The sequence below is a fragment of the Malaclemys terrapin genome, chromosome 3 (assembly GCF_027887155.1).
Source record: "Malaclemys terrapin pileata isolate rMalTer1 chromosome 3, rMalTer1.hap1, whole genome shotgun sequence".
Lineage (NCBI taxonomy): Eukaryota > Metazoa > Chordata > Testudines > Emydidae > Malaclemys > Malaclemys terrapin.
This window is the reverse complement of record NC_071507.1, coordinates 111,043,530-111,063,823: the sequence shown is the minus strand read 5'-3', so window position 1 is coordinate 111,063,823 and position 20,294 is coordinate 111,043,530. Positions and strand designations below refer to the sequence as shown.

Below are 20,294 nucleotides of genomic sequence, written 5' to 3'. Positions count from 1 at the left end.
TCTCCGGCTCCACCTTTTCATGTTCTCTGTATGTATTTATAGCTTCTTACTATATGTTCCATTCTATGCATCTGATGAAGTGGGCTGTAGCCCACGAAAGCTTATGCTCAAATAAATTTGTTAGTCTCTAAGGTGCCACAAGTACTCCTGTTCTTTTTGCGGATACAGACTAACACGGCTGCTCTGGGTTAAAGAACTGTATGTCCACTGGTGTTTTAAGATTGTGTTGTTGGAATGAAGTGCCCTAGAAAGTGGGAAATGGGTTTCAAATATAGGATAAATATATTATAAATGTCTTTTTGACTACATTACATTTAAAAATAATATTTTGGAATGCTTAGGGAATAGGATGGACAGAGCATATTGCAATGCCATTGTATAAATCAGTGGTATACCCTTAGCTGGAGTAATGTGATTAGTTCTAGTCACCTTATTTAAGACAAGAGAGAGCAGAAACCAGGGTGGATTGCTTTGACAGTGAGTTAGGTCACCAATCTTAATAATGATTTAAATCAGCAAGCAGGAAGCCTGGATTTAAATAATAGATTATGATTGAGTCTTGCATTTGTACTTTTTAGTTATTTTCCTAGCGAGAGGTTGATTTCATTGGTTGGTAACTATTAAAGTATGTTGATTGGCAACTAAATATAGCCTTTACACTAAATTTGGTGCTTCTTTCTGCTAACTAGGAGGGTGCACTACATCTATACATGTTTTTAAGCAGTTATATAGTTTACCTTAGATTTATTCAGATTCTTAATTTTTTACATTTTTATGTTAGAAAATGGTGAATGATACATTTCCTGTTTACTAGATTATTTAATTTATTTTTTACTGGAAATTCAAATTTAACAGTGCACAAAAAACAGCTTTTAAAAATTAAATAGAACTACCTTAAATATGCTAGATACCTAAGAATTTTTTTTATCAAAAAGTTTATCAAAACATGTTTTGCATTTATAACTAATTTATTAAATGAAGACGGTATTGCCTGTAGTCAGTAAATTGAACTGATTGTTTCTGATTATCATGTCCTTCAAGTTTTTAGAACTAGTAGAATTTACCCTATTTCACCTAGTTTTTATTCATAGATTGGAAGAGGAAAACAAGCCTTCCTGTTTTTTGTTTTTTTTTAAAACTTCCAACTAGTTTATTAAGTTTGAATGTACTAGTCATTGAACTGAACTAGTTGAATTAACTGAAATAAAGAAAATATTCTCTCTGCACCAGCAGAGAAGGGTCTTGCTGTCAAAAACTGGTTCAGCACTTCAACAAATTCAAGTTCCAGGTGCTTAGCCAGTGATTTCCTTGTGGTTGGGAGTTTGATTTTCTTTAAAACTTGACAGCAAATATGTACTGCTTAATATTATTTTTGTATTTAATTTAGATTATTTAAATAAGTGTTAGTAAGTATAGGGCTTAACATAGGTTGTCAATTTCTGATTTAATTTTAAATAAGGTTATTTAATTGGTTAATTGAATTTAAATTAAAAAATCTTATTTCAATAAAAGAATCTGCTTTAATTTTTTTTAAAATAAATCATTGATTTTTATCCACTGTGGCAGAAACAGAGGTGGCTCAAAGATGGGCAACAACATTATTAGAGGCATGGAAAAACTTCCATGTGAAGAGTGATTGAAAAGATTGGGTCTGGCACCTGAGGCCCCAAGTCAGGTATGCACTAAGTATATGGTTAAGTATATCCCTCTTCAAGAAAGCATGAACTTAAATTTAAACATATGCTTAAATTCCCTAGACTTTAATTGGATTTAAGCATGTGCTTATATGCTTGGTGGATAGGAATGCTTTCCTGAATCTGGGCTTTAGAGAAGACACAAGTAAGAGGGAATACAATAAAGGTATACAAAATACTGAATGGTGTAGAGAAGGTAGATTAGGCAAATCTATTAATCCGTTCTCATAATATAAGAACAAAGGAATGTTAAATGAAACTGAAATGAAAGGCAGAAAATGTAAAAACTGATGAAAGAAAATACATTTTCACAGAATGCACAATTAGCTTGGAGGAATGCATTGGCATGATCTCATGGAGGTCAAGAGCTTAGAAGACTTCACAAACAGATTGGATGTTTATGTGGATAACAAGCATATCTAGAATTAGAGTAAGGATTTAAAAACAAGTTTTGGAAGGAATATAAACATTTATAAGTTAGCCTCTAAGTAGTGTTGGTTAGGAAGAAACTTTCCGGGTAAATAAGGTGTTCCATAGCAGCTTGTTGCAAAGTCTTGTTCCTTATACTGAAGCCTCTTTTGCTAGCCAGGTTACTCCCGGGCCATTGGATTTATCCACTGTTGCACTTCCTATGGGGAAAAAATGTAAAAGGAAAAAAATAAAAGCTATTCACCTTCTGAAATGTATTATTTCCTTGATCCTGTGTTGTTCGTCTTGGATGAATTAATTTCTGCATTTTCTGAGTTTTAAATCAAGATTGGGTTTTTTAACAAAAACCTTCTCTTCTTCAAACAGTAATTATTTTTGGGAAGTTCTATGGCCTCTGTCATACAAGAAGTCAAACTAGATGATCACAATGGTCCCTTCTGACCTTGGAGTCTATGAATACAATAAATAGATGGTGCCTGCCCTAAAGAACTTGCAATCTAACTATAAGATGAAAGGCAACAGGTAGATACGGCAAACGGGCAGGGAAGCACAAGGTAACAATAATAAGCCAGTTATGTTTACTATACTTAGGAGTGATCATAGCCTACCAACTGCCTAACTGTTCTTATGTGTTTTAAAGGAATCACAGTATAGGTGGTTTTTAAGAGAAGAAGATATTGTAGGGACTCGGTGTTTGTTTTTTAAGAGGGAGCTCCTCCCATGCATAATAGATTGCATGGCAGAAAGCATAAAAATACACATTGGAAAAGCTGACAGATGAACTGATAATGTTGGCAGAGCAAAAGCAGGGATCACCAGCTGACTAGAACATAAGGGTTCCTAGAGTGGGGATAGTCAGTGAACAACCTTAAAAGTGGAGACAAGTAGTCTGGGCTTGCGCAGTGGGAAAGAGGGAGCCAGTGGAGGGATTCAGAGAAGGGGGTTAAGTGGTCAAAGTGATAAGCCAGAAAAATGATTCTTCATAAATGAAAAACAGATTAATTCTACAACATATAAAATATTAGATATTTACATTGCAATATAATCGCAAAATCCTGTGAAAATTTCTTGTTGAAAAACACACACAAAACTAGCTCATATTCCTTACAGATTAGTCATAGATTAAGGCTGCTAGGTGTTAACACAAAAAATAGTAATAAATAACTGTAGAACTATTCTCAGCAAACAATTTGTTGCCCCTTTATCTGTTTGGAAATTGTCTGTGAGCATATCATGCCTCCTTCAGATTTGTTGGTTATTCAAAATTGTTCAAATATTTTTTGTGTAATGCTCTCAAACTATGAGTATTGTTTTGAATATTCAGTATCTCTTTGAGCTTTGTTTTTGGTCACCTAGGTCATATGGTATTTGAGTTCTCTGATCAGATGATGCATTTTTCTGTTTTTAAAATAAATCACTTTCTGTCCTTGCTCTTTCTCTACTATATTCATACCCAATCCCACCACTACAAGATGTTAAGGCGCACACTTCTAGCACAAATATGTGTTCTTGCAGGAGCAAGCATATTTTTACACAAACCGTTGCATTTACATGAATACAAGTGAACGAAAATTGCTTATGTAAATGATCAAAAAGTCTTGCGTGTAGTCAAATTGAAATGTGATTTAGAATTCCTGAAATGTTTGTAAATAACTTCTCAGTATTTGTCCACCACTCATTACAGACATTCTCTTGTTGTTCACTGTGAAATAGAGATTTTTGAAAACACAGAAAGAGATACCATTTTGTCCTGATGTAACTAAAGCATGGTCTTCTGACTCAAATATAGGGATGGGAGTTGGGTACTATGGCTTTTATTCCCAGCTCTGCTGCAGACTTTTTATCCATGCCTCACTTTCTACATTTATGAAATGGTGAGAATATAACATCATAGAGATGTTATGAAGCTGAATTATTGTTAGTCAAATGCTTTGAGATCTTTGGCCAGAACATGCTATAGAAATATATTTTCATACATATAGCTCACAAAATATAACATTAGTTAAAATCTATACAATGCTTTGAACATGCAAAGTGCTAATGAATGCCCAAAAAAAATTATTATGAAAGGTATAAATGTAAGAAATGTAGATAATTAGTATTATTCAGAGAAGAGGGAAAACTATAAATTGTAGTTAAGTAGTTTGACATTTGAAAAGGAAGATTTGAGTAGTATAGCAAGGATCCTTCTACTGTATTTTAGTACGGATAGTTTTAATGAAGTAAACGCATTAGAACTCTGGTATTTTAGACACATAGCGTGTAACACTGAAGTTTATAACTCTTCTCTTCAGTAGACTAAGTAGTATGTGCAGATCTGAAACGCTTCAATGCTTTCCAATTGCTCTGCGCTAGGCAGGGTTGAAGAGCTGATAACTTCTGAAGTGAAGAGCATGTATAAATGCCTTTTTAAAAAAAAAAAATCACTGTTTGCTAAATGCACACAGAAACACCATCACTTCAAGATTTAAGTGCTTTCATCAATTGAAAAAGCTGTAATAATTTAAAATTGCTTCCTGCTGGAGTGACTGAAGGTTTATGGAGTGCTTTAAGTTTCTTTATTTAACTATTGTGTTTCCAAAGTGAACTGTGATACACTGCAGGGATACTACTTGAGGTAACTAGCTAACAAATGGCAATTAAACTGAACAAAAAGGAACAAATGAATGTGGTGTTTACAACAAAAAAAATCATCCTGAAAATATACAAGGGTTAGTCCAGTAAAACAAACAAAAATTATACAGGACATAAACACTAGAGTGTGGTCAGTTAATTAGAGTGATGTGGGATACTCCCAGCTAAGTCTTAAAAGAGGTAACTGAGTGTAGGGTGTAGGCAGCCAAAGTGTGGCTTATGTCCATTAAAACTCTTCTCATGTACCTCAGTATTCAAGAAGAACATACTGGGTCAGACCAATGGTCCATCTAGCCGGTATCCAGTGGCCAATGTCAGATGGAATTAACAGAACAGGGCAAGTGTTTCTATTCACTTTCTCTATACTATTCATGATTTTATAGATCTTTGTCATATGTCCTCTTAGGTAGCACGTTTAAAACACACAAGAAAGTATTTTTTCACGCAATGCACTGTCAACCCGTGAAATCTGGTTTTCCCCCATGAAATCTAGTCTTTTTTGTGTGCTTTTACCCTCTACTATACAGATTACATGGGGCGGACAAGTGTTTCTCAAATTGGGGGTCCTGACCCAAAAGGGAGTTGCAGGGGGGTACGATATTGCCACCTTCACTTCTGCGCTGCCTTCAGAGCTGGGTGGCCGGAGAGTGGTGGCTGTTGGCCTGGCACCTAGCTCTGAAGGCAGCGCCCGCCAGCAGCAGAGCAGAAGTAAGGATGGCAATACCATCCCATCCCACTCTTACTTCTGTGTTGCTGCTTTCAGAGCTGGGTGGCCAGAGAGTGGTGGCTGCTGTCTGAGGGCCCAGCTCTGCAGGCAGCAGCACAGAAGTATGGGTTGCAATACCTTACCATGCCATCCTTACTTCTGCGCTGGTGGTGGCTCTGCCTTCAAAACTAGGCTCCTGGCCAGCAGCTGTCCCTCTCCAGCTCCCCAACTCTGAAAGCAGCACCACATCCAGCGGCAGAAGTAAGGGTAGCAGTACCACAAACCCCCCTACGATAACCTTGCGACCCCCCCACAACTCCTTTTTGGGTCAGGATGCCTACAATTACAACACTGTGAGATTTCAGAAGTCATTAAATTTACGATTTTTAAAAATCCTATGACTGTGAAATTGCCCAAAATGGACCATGAATTCGGTAGGGCCCTACTCATATTTTTTCCAAGTGGTCATTTTTTCCATTAATGCAGTAGCAAAGAGCTCACTAAGCGAGTCTGTATATGAGGGAGGAATTGCAGATTTCTATTTTCTCAAAATAATTCTTTTGGCTGCTAGAATAGTACTGCAATCTATTTCTTAATGTTAACTGATAATACCAATTTGTCTGGCACCCATAAAACACACAAGTTTGGAGAAGGAAAGATAGTGACATTTAAGTTTTTGAGAGAGCACAGAATAAGGTGTTCCAGAACACGTGCATTTTTGATAGGTATAGAGGATGTGCAAAACGTTGATATGTGGCTATTTGCATCTCTAGCATTTGCTATGTGTTGCCAATCTACCCTTAAGCAAATGTTTTAAAGTCCAGCAGTACCTGTTAAATATTTTGTCCTGGAAGAATTGCAAGGATGAAGAACTTGAAGTATCTTTCACAGTATGCCAGATATCCTCCCAGGTTTCTATTGAGATACTAAGCTTAAGTTCTTTTTCCCATTTTTCTTTGACTGAGATTGAGAGGGTATTGCTAAGCATTAAGTCACCTATAAGTTCTTCTTTGTGTAGCGTCCCTACAGGTGCTCCACTATAGGTGCGGCAGCACCCCCTGCGACTAGGATCGGGGATCTTTGGTAGCAGTGCTCATTGGACTGCACATTTGCTCGTCCCCGTCTTGTGCCATGAGTGGCATCTATAGGCTGAGCAGTCCAACTGCCCTTGGTTCCTTCATAACCATCTTTGGTCTGGGACAGAATCCTGAGCAGAGCCCTTCTATCCTCTGAGCCCGAAGATAGTACCCATACCTGTTTACCTGAATAGTTACTCCTTTCCTTTAAATGTCCTCTTCTCCTAAAAATAAAATAAAATAAAATAAAATTTTCCTCATACTTCCCTCTCCGTTAGTTCTTAGCTTAGAATACGTTTTTTCCTGCTTCCTGCCCTTTCAAACCTGAAAGCTCTTTTAAGGAGAGGTCCCTGCGGCCAGCCTGGGACCCCGGTCCAGATACCTTGCCCATGGGGCACTCATGCTCAGCTAGATCATCAACTGACCCTCACTCGCTGCATCCTTCCAAGAGAAAATCCTTTGTTTCCCATGCAGATGGGAAGAAACGGGCCACCACCTTGCCCTCAAAGGAACAGTCTGGCAGAACACTGTGAATTCAATACCCTCAACTTCTTCAGGGGTGAGACATAGCTCCTGTGACTGTCTGAGCACCTCCGGTACCGGAGCTAAGGAGAGGTCTAAGGACCCTAAATGGGTATTCCCAAAGGCAACTGGACTGTCTCTTGACACAGAGGAGCACAGTGTGGGACATTCAAAAATGGTACCGACCGCCCCAACCAAATCAAGTTCAGGCGCTTCGGCACTGACATCTCTATTGGCACGACATCTGTAGCAGCGCTGAGCAAATTCGTGGCACTAAGCAAGCCCTCGACACTGATGTGAACACTGGCACTGACGAGACCCTCAGGACTGGATTAGCCTTTGGTTCCAAGTAAATCTGTTCTATCTGCTGGCTGTTCCAGAGAATGCATTCTCTCCCCCGCCCCCGACACCGACACAACCAGGCGATGATGCTCCTCCCTCTTCCACAGGAGTTCAGTTACCCAAAATATCTGATGGTATCTGACATGCTTGAGTTGCCGCTACTCAGACACAAGCTCTCCACCTCACATCTCTTCTCCGGTGTCACAGCACTAATACCTTTTCCCCTCTGAAGACTGCACCATCCTTCCCCAGTAAGGAAGAGGAGGAATACTTCATCCCGTCTTTATATTTGGGACATACTCGAAAAGCATCCTCTGCACGTCCTCACAGCTTGGAAACTGGGACCGAACCAGGGCCCTGGTATGGATTCCCATGGATCCAATCCCCTCATCGGGCCATACTGGGCTATGTGCAGAGCACATTTTCTAAAGCCTCCCATAGAACAGAGCTGGATACACCTGCATTCACCATCCTCATCCATCTCTTGACCACCAGAGGCTGATCCACTACCAGTAGAGGAACAGGAATAAGAACTGGAGGAGATTAAACCAACACTCCTCTTTTCGTCCTCTTCCCCCGATGAGGCTATCATGCCTTCACACCTTACGTCAGCAGACGATTTCAGACATTTCCAAGAGCTGTTCCGCAGGATCATAGACTCCCTCCAGATCCCTCTGGAGGAAGTGAAAGAGCAACAGCTCAAGCTGCATGCCTCTACATCGGTGAAGACAGCCCTCCCTATCAATGAGACCCTCTTGCACCTGGTCAAATGCTCTGGCAGATCCCAGCATCCATCCCACCAACCTGCAAGTGGGTGGACAAAAAATATTATGTTCCCACTAAGAACATGGAATTTTTTCCCCACCCCACTGCAAATGCCCTGGTCATCAATGCAGCACATGAGAAGGGGCACCAATACTACCCAAGGTCAACTCCCTATGACAGGGACTGGAAGCGATTACACCTTTTTGGTCACAAGGCTTATTCCTCTGCCATGCTGCAGTTTGGTATCTCCAATTATGAGGCGAATAAGGCCAAATACAATCAGATGAACTATTCTAAGATACAGGAGTTCTGCCAGGATCTCCCACGATAAGAAGTAGCAACTCCGGGCACGCATGTCTGAAGGACACTTGTTGGCCCATACGGCTGTACAAGCCTCCTTGGACTCTGCTGATACTGCTGCCCATTCCATCGCGACAGCTGTAATGATGAGACGAGAATGATGGCTGCACCTCTCCGGTTTCCATAAGTAAGTGCAAACCACAGTTGAGGACCTATCCTTTGGGGGTTCCAAGCTATTTGCCAAATGCATGGATGAGTCCCTACATTCTCTAAAGGACTCTCGAGCAACTCTCTGCTCTCAGTATATATATGCCAGCACCAAAGAGATGTCTGTGGAAATACCAACCTGTCACAAGGTCCCTACCTCCACCTTTAACTCCTCATCGACAATATGACACACAATGAAGCCGACACAGGCTCCATACGAAGTTCAGACAATTGAAGCCTCAAAGCAATTGTAGCCACCTCTCACACCGCCACATCCAAACAACAATTCTGAAGGTTTGTTCAGGGCCTTGAGAAGCCTCCCCCTCTTCCAGTCACTGCAACCATCTTCAACAACCCCCCAGTTTGATGACTGCTCAGCCCCTTTCTGTCCATCCTGGTATCATATCACTTCGACAAGTGGGTCCTAGAAATCATGATCAAAAGATATTTCATCCCATTCCTATCAATCCCATCCGCCCAACCTCCTCCCTGTCCCTCTTCAGGGACCATTCACATGAAAACCTTCTACGAGAATAAATAAATCACCTTCTGCAGCTGGGAGCCAGAGAATCAGTCCCATCCCAACACCGAAGGAAGGGTTTTTATTCCCATTATTTTCTGACCCAAAAGAAATCTGGCAGGTGGAGATCGATCCTAGACCTATAAAACTTCAACAAGTTAATCAAACTACAACACTACAAGATGGTTACACTATCAACCATTATCCCAGCACTGGAACAGAGGGACTGGTTCTCAGCCCTTGACCTCCAAGATGCATATTTTCACTTCATACACCTGGCTCACAGACAGTTCCTCAGATTCATCATGGGGAATGATCATTGCCAGTACAGAGTACTACCCTTTGGACTTTCTACAGCCCCTCCGAGTATTCTCCAAAGTCCTCATGGTAGTGGCTGCGTACCTACACAAACAGGGAAACGACTGCAATACTACATTAGATAGACATCTGTACAAATCCAATTACATGAGACTCAGCTCTCAAAGCACAATAGGCCAACCCTCATTATTAATGAATGAATTGTTTTAAAAGATATATGGAGACTGAGACACCGCAAGGAGAATGACTATAAATACTTCTCTACAGTACATTCATCTTTCTCCAGAATTTTTCTTGTGTCTTTAGAACTGATTCCAGCATGCCTAGAACCAACTATTGATACTACATTAATTTCAGATCATGCTCCAATTGTACTTTCTATAGACACTGATTACACCTTATTAATGTCTTCTAGGTCAGTGGGTCTCAAGAGGGGCCCTGGGAGGCAGAGAGCAGGTTTCAGGGACTCTACCAAGCAGGGTCAGCATTAGACTCGCAGGGTCCAGGGCAGAAACCCGCCCCCCCCCCCCCCCCACATGGGTCTGAATTCCAGGGCCCTGAAGCCCACCACCTGGCGCTGAAGCTGAAGCCTGAGCAATGTAGCTTCGCGGGAGGCCCTTTGGCATGGAACCCCATTGATTGCCCTGCTTGCTACCCCATAACGCTGACCCTAGCTTTTATATGCAGAAAACCAGTTGTTGTGGCACAGGTAGACTGAAACCAGTTGTTGTGGCACAGGTAGACTGTGGAGTTTTTATAGCATGTTGTGTGTGTGTGTGGGGGGGGTGTCAGAAAGAAAAAGGTTGAGAACCCCTGTTCTAGGTGAAGCTACTAAACAATGCAAAATTTCATTGCACAGTTGATTCAGTCATTTCTAATTTCATACAAGAAAATGATCACTCCCATACCTCAGATGCCATCTTTTGGGATGTTCTGAAAGCTACTATAAAGGATCAATGCATAAAGTATGCCTTCCAAAAGGGGAGAGAGAGACTCAAGTTACAAGACTCTCTGGCCAAGAAAATAGATGAGTTGGAGAGAGTGCACAAGACTGATCCAAATAACAAAAACCTTGTAGGTCAAATCTAATCAACACCAAATATAAATATAATGAATGCTTACTCGGCCAAGTTGAATTAATACCCAGTAGGGTTAAACAAAGATAAAGCAGGTAAACTACTTGCCAGAAAACTTAAAATGGAACTAGCCAACAATAATATATCTTCCTCATTACAAGAAGATGGGAGTCCCATCCTTGAACCAATAGATATAAATAATCAGTTTAGGCAATTCTATCAAGCTTTTATAAATCAGATGTCCAATCTGACTAATAAATTTGATCATTTCACTGAAGACCCGCCTTTTAGTACCCTATCTTCTGAACAAGTGTTATTTATGGACAAAACTTTCTCAATGCATGAGATCAAACAGGTTATTAAAAATATGAATTCCAGCAATGCCCCTTGGATGGATGGCTTTCCAGCAGATTTTTACAAAATGTTTTGTAATCAGCTATCTACTATTCTTTCAAAGGTTTTTATTGAAACAGACTCCTGCCTTTTAGTACCAGGCATTCAATAGGCCCTTTCAGTATCTAATGGGGGCAGTTTAAATATGTCAGGGAGCAGGTTCTGAAGAAAACTGATAATATCCTTCTCTTTTAGACCTTCAGCAATGCCAACAGATGAAGGTTTCTTCAAGGTCTTTTATTTCTAGTCATCCTGTTTTTCTTTGAGTTTGGTCTTAATTTTGAAGAGACAGTTTCTTCTTTAATTTCATTAGCTTAAATGGCAGTCTTTTGTAGCTCATTTTCTAAGCAAGCCATTTGGGATTTCACATCATATAGAGAGGTCCCAAATATCGTTTGAGATTGAGTCCAGTTGGTTTGTGAATATTTCTTCCAGTGCTGCAGTATCCTGGGCTAGATTCTGCTGTGGCCTTGGGGGTCTCCCCTTTCATCTGCTTAAGTGATTCAGGCTTTTGTTGCCTCTCATTTTTTCATTGGAATCTATATTCAACAGTTTAAAGTTTATCCAGGGGATTAATTTAAATTTCTATGACAGAACCTTATTGCCAATTTGCTAGGAAAGTTTTATTAGAGGTGAATTTGATATGGTGGGAATGAGGAGATTCAGGACTTAGCAGTTATTTTCCTTTTGGGTTACCATGTGACCCCCATTTTTTAATCTCTCCTCTTACGTAAACTGAGCTGTACCCCATATAATTTTTGTTGCCTCTTTTTTTACCTTTTCCAATTCTGCCACCTCATTGTTCACACCCTTTTTCAGATCATTTATGAATATGTTGAATAGCACAGATCCCACTGTAGATCCTTGGGGGACCCTGCTATTTACCTTTCTCTGTTGTGAAAAGTAACCGTTTATTTCTATTCTTTGTTTCCGGTCTTTTAACCAGTTACTGATTCATGAGAAAAGAAGAACAGGAGTACTTGTGGCACCTTAGAGACTAACAAATTTATTAGAGCATAAGCTTTCGTGGACTACAGCCCACTTCTTCGGATGCAGAGGATCTTCCTTCTTGTCCCATGACTGCTTAGTTTTCTTACAAGCTTTTGGTGAGGGACATCGTCAAAGGTTTTTTGGACAGTCCAAGTACACAATATTGACTGGATCAACCCTGTCCACATTCTTGTTGACACCCTCCAAGAATTCTTATAGGTTGGGAGGCATGACTTCTTTTTCCAGAAGCCATGTTCACTCTTCCCTAACATATTGTGTATCTATGTGTCTGATAATTCTGTTATTTACTATACTTTCAACCAATTTGCCAGGTATTGAAGATAGGCTTACAGGCCACGGAAGCCGAGAAGTGCCTCCCCCCCCCCTTTTTTTTTTTTTTGGTCCCATGAAGTTGGGCACAAGTTTTGCAGAGATATAAAATTTAGAAAATCACAATTTCTCTTTTGTCCCATGCATTGTCTGCAAAATGTTAAGGGAACGCCTGACAGTAACTGAACACACAGGTTCTAATCTAAGGCAGGGCTCATGCAGTCGCTACTGCAGGAGCAGCACACACTGCATTTGGAATTTTGGCAGCAGATAGCCTCTTTGGAATGGGGGAAAGAGCGAGCTGGGACAGGCTCCTTCCCAGCTGAAAACCTCCACCCCATGACCTTGCATAAGGCCCTCATGGTCCATCCCCACAACATGCAGGCTGTACATGGAAAAGGAGCTTCCTGTTCTTCCTCGGGGGGTGGGGAGAGAGAGAAAGCCAGACTGGTCTCCCCTCAGCCATCCTTCAGCCCCAGCATGTGGCCCATTCTCTTCCCACCCAGGATAACAATCTTCTCCTGCCAGCAAATGTAGTTAGTCCTGTAGCTCAAGCTGTGCTCCATTGCCAGAGGTTTAGGATTTAAACCTGAACATAATAGAATTTGTTTTTACAATTTTCCTTTAAAGATAGGAAGTATGTATAAATAAACCCCCCTACATTAAAAGAATTGTATTTTGTAGCAAAGCAAGCACTCAGAAGTTAGGAAATGCCAGAATTTTGATTGCCTGTGAAATCTTAATTCAGCCCATTTATGTATATTAATTATGGTACAGTCTTTAATTACATGATCACATAGTAGTTTTTCCATGGGACCTTAGTCTCATTCAGTGCACCGAATGAATAAATCAGGGTTGTTTACTGAGTGGAGCTATTTCCCTGCCTCATTTGCTTTAGATGGTGGAAGGTTTGTAAGGAACAAGGCAGGAGACTGCAGGAAGAAAAAGAATGGTCTTGTGGCTAAGGCAGATGAATGCCACACAGGAAAGTATAGTCCTACCCCTGCCCCTACCACAGCCTTCCTACGTGATGCTGAGTGAGTCACTTAAGCCAAAGCTTTGGCAGATTGCCACTGATGTGTTCTTCATTTTTGGGGTTCTGAACATTAGACGTATAGGACCTGGTCGGCAAAAATCTTGAGCTCTGACAATTGTAACTGAAGTCAGTGGGAGTTCTGGCTGCAAAACACCTCTGGCAGGTGGTATTGTGCTCTGGAAGAAAGAGCATGGGGTTGAGAGTCAGGAGGGCTGAAGTTCTAGTCCTGGCTGTGCCACTGACTCAGTGTGTGGCCTCAAGCAAATCTTTGTCCCAAGTTTCCCCATCTGTAAAATGAGGATAATAATGGTGTCTGATTTCACAGTGGAGATAAATTCATTAATGTGTGTGGACCCCTCAAATACCAGGGAGAAGATTGAAAAGACTGAAGAAATGTGAGTAGTTGAGAGAAGGCATGGATGGGAGTGAGTTGGCTGAGGGTCAACCCAGGCATGATGATGCAGGGCTGGAGGACTGAGATGGAGGAGATAGTATCAGTCCCTTTGATTGAAGGAATACATCTGCAATTGGTGAGCAGGGCTTGCAATTTAGGGATGATTCTAGACCCATATCTGCTGTTGTCAGTTTAGGCAGGTGCAACCTTTCCTTTAGGATGTGGATCTTGTCACTGTTATCCGTGTCTTCATTACCTCAAGATTAGATTACTGCACATGGGGCCACACCTTACAGGCATCTGGAGAATGAAGCTGCAGCTTGCTTATTGAGAGGGCATCTCACTGGGACTACATATCCAATATGCTCTGGATTGTGCCACTGGTTGCTTATTGGTTTCTGGGATGTCAGCAGGGGCACTTGAATTGGATCCCCCTCTTAAAAAAAGAGAGGGCAACTGGCAGAGAGCTCTCTGGGAGGGCTCTGGGATTCTGGAATTTACCCCCCTTCTGCCCAGTTGTCCAAAATAACTCAGATTTGGCAATCTTCTGGGCACACCGGAAAAGACACCTGTTTGGTAGGAGTTTTGGAGATGGCTGATGATATGCTTCCCAAAACAATGAAGGGGTGGAAATAAATATTTTTTGTAGGTGTCTGGATGGTTGAGTTCCTGCCTAAAGGATTATTTTAATTCTACTGGGATTATGTTGTAATACTAATTGTTAGAGCACCTGAAGCCTTTGTATAGGCATCTTTTTTTATTATTTAAATAAAGAATACATTTTCATTGCGGGCTTTGGATAGTATGCAGTAAATAAGGCAGGGACCACTAACTGGAGGATGAGTATAAAAATATCAAATTGCTGCCTCATTTCCTGAGCACTGTCAGTCCTGTGCACTGAATGAGGGAGGGGTCCTGTGGCAAAGGTAGTATGTGATTTTGTAATTAAAGACTATAGTAATTCAGGCTACGTTTTAGTCACAGGTTTTTTAGTAAAAGTCATGGACAGTAAACAAAAATTCACGGCCTGTGACCTATCCATGACTTTTACTATATACCCCTAACTAAAACTTGGACCTCTGTGCCACTGGTGCTGGGGAGGAGACGGGCAGCGTCGCACAGCCAGGACCCCCGGGACCAGTGCTGGGGTTAGGGTGGGTAGGCCAGCAGCATGCGGCCTGGGACTCCTGCTGGTGCTGGAATGGGGTGTTTGGGGGCTTATTCCTTCACCCTCTCACTTCCCTGGTCCTTCTCGCATGAACAGAGAGCATACCCGAAGTCCAAAGGTGCAAACAATTCAATGTTTATTGGGGTGAACTTCCAGCAAGCATGATTCCAGTTTCTTTCCTCAGTGTCCCCCTTCTCAGCTCTGGCACCAGAGTCTTGCCTGTGTCCCTGTTCCCATTCCCCCCTTAGCGAAACATGATTCCAATTCCCCCACCCCCATTCCCTGTTCCCATTTCCCCCTTACTTCCTGACTGACTGCAGAATATATAGTAAAACTTGAGTTCTGCTTAGCTATACCTTTACCAATCATTTTACTGAAATTTTTAACTAACCAATCCTAACCTACTGAAACATGGTTATTTATCCAATTATATCCCACTACCTTAATTGGTCTACACCCAACGAAATTAATTATACAGCAGACAGAAACAATCACAGAACCAGACAGATTATACAGACAGACAATAGGGAAGTGGAGACTACAGTGATAGAACAATACAGATTTCACATCCCAGCTATTGATAAGTGAGTTCTTGCCAGACAGGATGCTATCAAACTAAGTTTCCTTTTATATCTTCTAGGCTCTTCCCTTTCTCTGGAGGTGATAGGAATATCAGGACAGGATTGTATTCCTAACAGCCCAGTAGCACCTTATTTCAATGTGACTAGTTTGGAATGTGAGGATGTGACCATACAATTCCCAGTTTATGGCTGGCCTCTGCTGCTTAGCTGAAGGCCTTAGCCTAAGAACCAGGCCTCAGACTGTCACAGTAAGAGAAGGCTCTTACACAGACAGACAGTGATTTTGATTTTCTTTTATACCTCTATAACTAGCCAAGTGATAAGAATACACCTACATTCTTAAAGTATAGGCCTTTACAGACAGGCCTGAATATCTATATCCTAACATGGGGGAGGGCTGGCAGGCTCCTTACCCGGCTCTGACAGGCGTGTCCCTGCAGCTCCTTGGGCTCCATAGCTCCCATTGGCTGGGAACGGTAGCTAATGGAAGCTTTGGGGGCAGCACCAGCCACAGCAGAAGTCACGGAGGTCACAGAAAGTCAGTCACAGACACGCGGCCTTATTCATAATGCATCCATACAGACAGGCAGGATTAAGGATGTATGGACAAATTCTTGCATTTCCTAACTTTTACATCTTAAATAACATTCTTTCAAATAATTTTGGGTGTAACATGTTTCTATAATATAGTGGGACCTAAGGTGTCTGTGGGTTGCCCTGTCGTACAAAAGAGGAGAGTTGCTGGAATATGCTTCAAACTGGGGCACTGCTCCTATAAACACTTAAACTTATGCTTAACCTGAGCACTTGAGTAGTCCTATTCATTCAAATTAAGCATGAGCCCTAGTGCTCTCAGGCCAGAAGTTCTTTGGACTGTGTCCTTTGCATTCTAGGTGTGGTCTCTTCTGACATGTTGCCAGCACAGCTCTCATTTACTTTAAATTTAGTTCTCTCTTGTATAGGAGGAGCAATATATACTTTGGATTCTGATCTCACTAAGATCAGTGTTAGACCAGTTTCATTCCATTGTCATCAGTTCAGTTAGTCCTTGATTACATTGATGTAAGGCCAGGATATTTGGTCCATTACTCCCAATAGTATTTTCAGTGGTATTGTACCAATTATATATATTATTGTAACCTTATTATCCTAACCTTGCCCAGTAGATGGTACTGTTGGCTCTATTTTGTGATTTCGTTTTGAAGTTGAACATTTGTTTCTTGATTTGTACCTTTTTATTTTTTCTATTTAATGTATTTTAACTATAGGTTTCCCCCTTTTTCTCTATCTGCTCTTAAGTAACTTCTGCAGCCAGTGGAGAACAATAGTAACCCCTTTACTGATTTGATCTTCACTGGTACTAGTAAGATCTAACAGTCTTCAGGCAGACTAGTCAGTGGGTTAATGGTGACTGTCCTTAGAAGTGTAGATTTCCTCTGATTCATGTTTTACATCAGGGTCTTAATCCAAGATAGGTTCACCTGAATTTTTTTTAATAGATACCTTTTAAAATTAATTTTCTTGCCATTTGGTGGGCTTTGATAATAGTGTTTTCATATTTAACACTGGTTCATTAATAGATTACACCATTTTATGATGTATTGATCATGTTAAGTGGTAGCCACTTTTACTGTAATTCCTGCAAATGTGAGTTTGGAATTCCTCCAAATGGAATTTTTTGATTACATACCTTTTCTGGAAAAAATAAATATGTTCATATACTACAGTTATGTGGACTGTAGAAGGACCTGTCAGTCAGACAGAGAAACAGCTCAAAAGCTTTTAGTGTTTCATCAGTCTTTATTTAGACCCTGTAGTGGGGTAAACATCTGCTCCAGACCGGAAGGGGTTGGAAAAGCCCTGCAGAGGGCTGGGGAAGGGAGCAAAGCCCCAGCTGATTGGGGGAAATGGCTGCAGCTGGGGCCACGCCCCAAACTAAGCAATTGGACCTTATAAGAAGGCCAGGGAAGCCAGGGGGGGCCTGGCTGCTGGGGAACTCGCCCAGGGGACCTAGAGTGAGACAGGGCTGGGGAAGGGCCTTAGGAGCTGGGAAGCCCTCGGCCAGCAACTCCCCAGGCTGCAGGGCCTAGTTCTAGGCCTTCTAGGTATGGGGCTTGCAGAGGGGCAGCCGGAGGGTGGGTAAAGGCAGCCAATCCAAACCCCTTCTTGCCTGTGATGAGCGGCTGATAGACTGCAGTCTGTCCCTGGGCAGGGCCGGCTCTAACTTTTTTGCCACCCCAGGCTAAAAAAAAGAGTGCCACCCTGCCCTAACACCCCCCCGCCCCCAGCACCACGCCACCGAAACCCCCGCCCCCAGCGCGGCGCCAGGCCGTCCAAACCCTCGTCCCCGCCAAGCGCCGGGCCGGGCCGCCCAAACCCACCCCCCGAGCGCTGGGCCAGGCTGCGCTGCCCAAACCCCTGCCCCCCCTCTGAGCGCCGTGCCGTCCTCAACCCCCCACCGAGCGCCGTGCCACCCAACCCCGAGTGCCGCGCCAACCTCCACTCCCCCCACGCCGCGCCGCTGAAGCCCCTGCCCCCCGAGCGCTGTGCCAGCCCCTGTCCCCCCAGTGCCGCGCCACTGAAATAAAAACAAACAAAAAACCCCGAGCGCCCCCCGCCACCCCAAGATTGGCTGCCCCTTCCAAGGTGCCACCCCAAGCACGTGCTTGGTCAACTGGTGTCTGGAGCCGGCCCTGCCCCTGGGCGCGGGGGCTAAACTGAGACTGGCAGTAACCACGACTGAGGCGACGTGGAGATAGGGGGTGGGGGTTTCCCTGCGGGGGAGGGAACAACCCAGTAAGACTGTGGGGTACTGCAGGAGGCAGAACCCTGAGATAAGGGCACCGGGGTCCTGGGAGGGACACGGGGGGCCAACGGCAAGCGGATCACTGGCCTGCAGAGGGCGCTCTTGGGTCGAAGAGCTAATTCCCGAGGATGACCAGCAGGAGGCGCCGCAGGGGTGAGTCCGGTGCTGTGCTACAGACCCTCATTTAGCAAAGTACTTAAATGTGTTCTTAAGTCTTTTGCTGAGCTGGGGCATTAAAGTGTTCTTAAGTTTTTGATTCGACAGCCATGCAAGCCAAAGTCCTGATTTATCTGCAGAAAAGGGATAGTATATGTGCAGTGATGTTGAAAACTTTCTTATGCAGCCCGTTCACTTTACCTGAAGGAACCTCCTTTAGGGATGAGACAGTAATTCAGGTTCTATCCCCATTTAGTCCTGGTCTCTTTTGTTGAAACTGCCAAATAGTGTTAACTGTGGTGTTATTTATGTCATGCACCTGTCCATTGGTCTGATACTGCCAGCTTGGTTCATGTAGGTCACTAACGAGCTCTTAAATGTTAGCAACTTTTGGATGCTGCTGCTTTGGCTTGCTTCTAATTAGTGACCTGACATATTTTGTTCATGATTGTTTAACCCTATGGAAACTTTGAAAGTGACTTTTTTTTTTTAATCAAAACCTTAATTTTTGCACTGCATATGTTATTGAAGGCATGCTCATAATTGTTGGACTGAACATTTCTCTCTCTCAAGAGCACTGAATCTTTCTTTTTGTGATGGGGGGCTAGGGGAAAAATCTGTATACAGAATTACTTGGACTTTGCAAACAGATGTGAGTAAAACAAAGTAAGTTTAAATTTAGGCCTACCAACCTTGATGGCGTCCCCTTTTAAATATGAAAAACCCCATTTAGGCTTCCTGGATTGGGTTTTCAAAAGCACTCAGCATTGGCCTATCTGTGCTCCTAGAGAAGCCAATGGGAGTTTTACCATTGGCTCCAGTGGGAGAAGAGTTAAACCAATGTTGAGTGCTTTGGAGAATTCTACTCTTGGGCTAGTACAGTCTGTGTGCATGCTTAGGAACGCCCACTTGTATCGAACTTCCATTTTAATTAAGATATTCTCATAACTTCAAAAATGTGCTGCTCAGGACACATGTAAGTCTAAAAAGTTTGGTTAATTTTTCTTTTCTCCTTACCTTGCGCTTCCCCCAGATTTTTGCACAGGCTTGTGCTTCTTTGTTTTATCTGAACCATTAGTTGAAATACAAAAAGGTCACAATAGGGACTGTTCTTTATTGTTACATTTCAAACCCTTTTCTTGTAAGCTTTGCTGCGTGCTTTTTAGTTCAAGGAGGTTTGTTTGAGCATTTTACATGTATAACAGAAGCGTTCAGATTTCACCCATCACTCAAATTCCTTTTTGTCATCCTTTCCATGGTAGATATTAGCTTGGACCTCCTACTGGCAACTCTTACTCTGTGGGGACCCAGAGGAGAGGGCAAGCCTGAGTCCTTCTGTCACCCCCTGCAGGGAAGAGGGCAGGGACTGCCAAAGCTCCCGAGTCAGGCTGGCTGCCCTAACATATGACTAGTGGACTTTATTTCTGTTTCTGCGTTGACTTTCTTTATTCTTCCCTGGTGGAGTAGGCAGAGAAGGGTGTCAGGCCCAGGTCCAGCAGTTGGAAGCTCATCACAGGGCACTTAGGACCTTGGAGATGAGGCCCTCTGCTACTCTGTAAGGGGAGAGACTCAAATGACCCGGCTGGAGCTGTAAAGAGAAGCCAAGTATTATAGGACACATTTCAGAACTGATAAGAAAAGGGGAATTGAGGAAATGCAGCCATTTTCAAATGCATGGCTACAAGTGGATGCGTTAAAGGACAAGAGGCATGACAACAGACACCACAAGCTCAATCTGTTTAGCTTAAACAAGGGAAGATTGGGGGTGACCTGATCATCATCTGTAAGTACCTACATAGGGAACAAAACTTAGATAATGGGCTTTTCAGTCTAGCAGACAGGAATAACATG

General features: G+C 42.5%; 1 protein-coding gene across 4 annotated transcripts in view; it reads left to right on the top strand.

Moving 5' to 3' along the window:
* L3MBTL3 (L3MBTL histone methyl-lysine binding protein 3) overlaps positions 1 to 20,294 on the top strand; it is a 164,156-nt gene that overhangs the window by 11,772 nt on the left and 132,090 nt on the right. The window contains exon 2 of one of the 4 annotated variants that reach the window (XM_054024217.1): positions 1,567 to 1,675. The exons of the other annotated variants lie outside the window; for them this stretch is intronic. The gene's annotated coding sequence lies outside the window, so the exon portion shown is untranslated. The remainder of the gene's footprint in view (positions 1 to 1,566; positions 1,676 to 20,294) is intronic. 4 annotated transcript variants of the gene reach the window in all.